The sequence below is a fragment of the Octopus bimaculoides genome, chromosome 5 (genome assembly GCF_001194135.2).
Source record: "Octopus bimaculoides isolate UCB-OBI-ISO-001 chromosome 5, ASM119413v2, whole genome shotgun sequence".
Classification (NCBI taxonomy): Eukaryota; Metazoa; Mollusca; class Cephalopoda; order Octopoda; family Octopodidae; genus Octopus; species Octopus bimaculoides.
In genome coordinates this window covers 7859601-7864727 of record NC_068985.1, presented here as the reverse complement: position 1 = coordinate 7864727, position 5127 = coordinate 7859601, and the positions used below count along the sequence as shown (strand labels likewise).

At 36.4% G+C, this 5127-nt stretch overlaps 1 protein-coding gene across 2 annotated transcripts in view; it reads right to left on the bottom strand.

Annotated features, from left to right (window-relative positions):
• The window catches only part of LOC106868704 (ubiquitin carboxyl-terminal hydrolase 36), an 80254-nt gene extending 76927 nt beyond the window's left edge, over positions 1–3327 (bottom strand). Inside the window, exon 1 of one of the 2 annotated variants that reach the window (XM_052968127.1) lies at positions 2590–3327. The gene's annotated coding sequence lies outside the window, so the exon portion shown is untranslated. The remainder of the gene's footprint in view (positions 1–2589) is intronic. The other variant, XM_014914091.2, reaches the window with a different exon arrangement.
• Positions 3328–5127: the final 1800 nt, after the last annotated feature.

Genomic DNA, 5127 nt, shown 5'->3' with positions numbered 1-5127 from the left:
TTATAGGGCTATTTTTTGCTGGAAATTGATACATTTGTATTAATACATTTGTATTGAAATATTTTTCATTGATATATATATATATATATATATGTGTGTGTGTGTGTGTGTGTGTGTGTGTGTGTGTGTGTATAACTACTGGCATGTAACATCTAACCGTAATACTACAAATGAATTTAATCAGTCTGGCTGCCGTATGACAATAAAAGTAACGTGCAGTAACGTTCTGACAGCTTTCACACAAATATATATTGCCCGCCAAACACAAAACATAAAGACTATCCATCAATCCAGTAGAAAGAAAACCCAGTACAGTATTGCTGTACATGCTAGACATAACAGCCAAATCTCTCTCGAATCACATTACCATCTGGAAATACAGTGGGTAATGTGAATCTTATCTTTTACTTGCTACTATCATTAGGCTGCGGCCATGCTGGACCATTGTCTAGGAGGGTTTTAGTTGAACAATTCGACTGCAGTACTTATTGTTGTTTTTAAATCTTCATTTCTAATATATCGGTTTCTTTTGTCGAACAGTTCTGTTACGGAAGCATAAACAAACCAACACAGGTCGCACAAAGACCACCCACGACAAACTTATTTTAGTTACCGTCTATCAAATCAACTCACACTGCTTTGATATACCCAGGACTATAGTGGGAGACTCGTCCAAGCTGCCGGGCAGTGCGACTGAACCCACAACTAGATGGTTGGGGATCACACCCACGCTTATACGAGACAAAAAAAAAAAAGCGGGGAAGACTTGGTCTCGTTTTCAATAGATTTTCGATATGTGATCAGTGCTTATTCGGGGGTTAAATAGCAAATATTGAAAGGGAAACTATGGAACGGGAATATTAGAATTTGTCATGTCTAAAGCAGCTAAAATATTGAAGAGTGGACAAGATAGATGATCAGGAGAATGTCGCCTGCAAGATGCTAAATAAAAGAAAAAAGTGGTAGAATGTGAAAGTTAATTGAACTCCTTGTCTATAGACATAAACATGTCAATCGAATGTTCTGGATCAGGCCACGAAACAAATTGGAAACGGGAAAGCATACATAACAGCAATATTTCATTTGAATAGAATTTAACATCTCGAAGATGCATAGAACTACAAACATATTTCCGAAAGAAATTTTTTTCCCCCTTCAACTAATTTAGGCGAAAAATCGTATCGCACGTGAGTTGTTGGTGAAGTACTATAGCTTAGGAAGATGCTACATGAATTATGGACAAAATCTGGTCTTTTTTTTTCTTTATGACAGGATCGAGTGATGTGTAATTATATGCATATTAATGTGTGTCTATATAACCTACATCTCGAAAGAACTCAATGAAATGATTCTTTAAAGGAAATGGTAAAATTCTTGTGACGGTGTGATGTAATATTTTCTACATCCTGCGCGCCATAACTCGTGCCGAAGAGGTTGGCGTCATATTCCACAGACATCAACCATCAAAGTGTTTACATAGACAAATATACACATGTTTTGGCCAATATTCGACGACCCGGTTTCGATTCTCAATTAAAATTATTTAGCTTACTCAGCTATTGCCCTTGAAAAGAGTAAACCCTTGTAAAATTTCCTTTACCTGTACACAAACACACACATTATATATATATATATAATGCCTATATGGCTTTCTGTATGTGTGTGTAATATATAATCTATGTGAGAAAAAAAAAAAATTTTTGATCAGACAATAGCTTTTATTTGGGGGGAAAATGGGACGGAATATAGCTGTTCCGATATATTTTTACTTGTTTTATCGTATTTCATTCTTCGAACCTTGTAATATAAAAGACGAAATCAACATCGGCAGGATTTGAATATGAGAGAATGAAGGGAGGAATCAAATACGGTTCTTTTGCCTTTTACACCCATTTGTCATAAAATTGAGAAATGCGAACATATAATATTTCGTAATGTTTTGTAAATGGTAATTAATTGCTTAAATGAAAGCGGTTCCATCTGCAGGAATCAAAGATAATGGCTTCTTTATTAGCCACAAGTGCACCTAAAGAAGGTTAGAAAACAAGACATAAAGGAAAGTGCTCTTTCTCTTTCTCCACGAGGTCACGATGGTTGTTGCGAAGGATTTGTGAAAATTCGGCGAAGGAACATGAGTTGATTATCTACAAGTTGGAAATTGAAAGAAAATACAATAGAACAAAAGGAATAGAGGCAGTTTAACCGAAACAAGAAATACACATTACATCTGAAATGATGGAGATGAAGCAGAAGAACATATTACGACAGATGTTTAAAGAGAAAATTAGAGAGAGCGATGTGTGACACATCTGAAAACTGCTTACGACCACCTTTGTATAATAAACTGAAAGCACGACTTATAAATAGAGTGACAGTTGAATAATTACATATATAGCCATATATATATTTATATATACATAAACATTCATAAAATTGAGGTCTGGTGTGAAATTGACGAAGAATTAGGGGGAAAAAATGGATCCCCGAGTTTGTGATCATCAGATAAAGAGAGAGAGAGAGAAATGTGTTGTTGAATGTCTTGCATAATATTTAACGAATAAAAGGCACTTCAGTTGGATTTGAACTTACCTCATGGACATGTATGACGTCTAAGATAACGTTAAATTATCAACCGGCGAGAGTAAGATATTCCAAATAAGTTCTAAAAGCAAACAATCAAAGAATCTCTGTTGCCAGAAACACCAGAAGATCCGGGCGTTTCAACCAGCAGTCATTGGGATTGGCTATACGCATGCGCAGCATACTCGCTTTCTCTGTGTTTCAGCGCCACTTACTTCCGCTTTCCGCTTTACTCTATACTTCCTTCATCTTTCTTTTTCTCTCCCTCCATAATTCCAGTCTGTTTATTTATTCGTTACCTCTCTCTCTCTCTCTCTCTTTCCGATTGCTCCAGCATGGAGCAATATCATTCCAACCATGTACCCGATTATATCGACTCCTGCTTCACCCATATATCTGACTATATCCGTCTCCTACTTCTATCATGTACCCGGTTATATCGACCCCCTACTTTCAGCATGTACCCGGTTATATCGACCCCTACTTCCAGCATGTACCCTTTTGTATCGACTCCTGCTTTAAGCATATACCCGATTGTATCGACCCTAATTCAATCTTGTACCCGTTTATATCGACCCCTCTACTTGCTGGGTTCAAATCCCTCCCACATCGAATTCGCTTTTTATTAACATCTTTACGGGATCGGTAAAATAAAGGACGCGCTGAAGAGCATCTATGCGGTCAATCGACTTGTTAAAAATAGGAACCTATTCTCCTTCAAATAATAGCCTACTGTCTTAAAAAAAAAAACAGGAAGAATATTTAGGGAACTGTCTGGGATTATCACAACTGTTTTAATAACGTAAATTGGAAACAAATATATTAGCTTGATTTAAGAAAACGTTTTGAGATCTTGCGTCTATGCTAAACATTTTCGTCGACTACGAAAGGCAACGTCAACTAGATTTGAACTCAAGAATGTAAGGGGACGTAATCAAGTACTACGCGGTATTACGACCGTTGCCCCTTGCCGAATCTGCCATCCAGATATCTGTATTTACACGTCACCGGTTAAACTAGGGAACCGTATCGACTGAAGTCCTTTTATTTCCATGGTCGTTTTGTAACCGTTGACGTATTCACATGGTATCGTATATAACTGCGTAATTTCGAATACATTAATATAAAGTGTCTTCACTACCCGAATTTGTCGCTTGTTTCATATCAAAACAATTTTCATCCAAATATTTATTTGTATAATACCGGCTAAACAAGCAAACGAAATTAATCGAGTGTTATTTGCACGGTTACTTGGTATTATAGAAGTATGTCCATAGTTTCGTATGTAAAGACTAAATTTCAAATATACTAATATTAGATATCTTTTGAATTTCGTAATTGTAGACATTTTCAGACTGTAACACTCCTCTCTAAGTCAGAAATACCCAAGTTAACAAACGACACACAATATCTTGGTAGGAGGAGATGAGAAGCTGTGTACACGACTGCTATTTACACTGACTGTTCAGGCGAACACTGAACATGGCTGATACGCCACGTGATATTTCTCACAAGTATTTTTCGTCTTCTTTTTACATCACTATTATAAACACTGATTATATTATTTAATACTTCGAATACAAATGTGAATAATGATTTATGTAAATATGATGACAGGCTGCATTAAAAAATACTGCATCACTGAATAGTTTCAAGTGCTTTTTCTTTTCTTCCCTAGCATAAAAACGTCACTTCCTCTCTCTCTCTATATATATATATTCTTTCTTTCTCTCTCTCTCTCTCTCTCTCTCTCTATCTATCTATCTATCTCATGTACACTACTGTCTCTCTCCTCCTCCCTCTCTCTCACGTATCTACAATGTATTTGACTATTCGTATTAAAGTAATTACATAACGATATCGCTATAATGTTTTTATCTGGTCTTTAATTTTCTTTCAGTAACGACGTCTGAAATAACATAATTAAGGGTGATTTTCTTCTATTAAGGATACCAACTATCAACAAAGGGAACAGGTGTCGGTATTTTACTGGTCTACGTTCCATAATGACCAGACAATTAATTTCCATTCAGGAAATTGTCCTTGATCCTCATCTACTGCATCTTCCTATGAAACCTCAGTAGTTCTGTGATAATCGAGCACCACCGGTGCTGATTTTATCTATTGTGATTGGTGGGCTTTTGTAGTCATCTGCATTCGTGATCGAAATTTCCGTTCCTAGAACTAACCGAATCAGAAAAAAGACAATAGTAAAATAAAAGTGAAACCTTTGCCCCTTTAAGTAGCAAGTATTCTGAACGAGTGATCAATGAGGAAGTCAGAAAGCCATTGAAATGCGCGCACGCACACATACATACACACACTCACATATACATGTGTGTGTGTATACGCTCATTTATACACAGATGTGTGCACATGTGTATGGAAGATGACTCGATAATGAGTTTGACTAGTGCTTGTGAATGAGCGTCAAAGCGAAGGTGACTTTTAAACCCGGCTGATATTTGCAGCTTTAACCACAACTATTACATAAATGTTTTTTTCTCATTCAAATATCAAACAGGATCGTGTTCAAAAATGAATCAT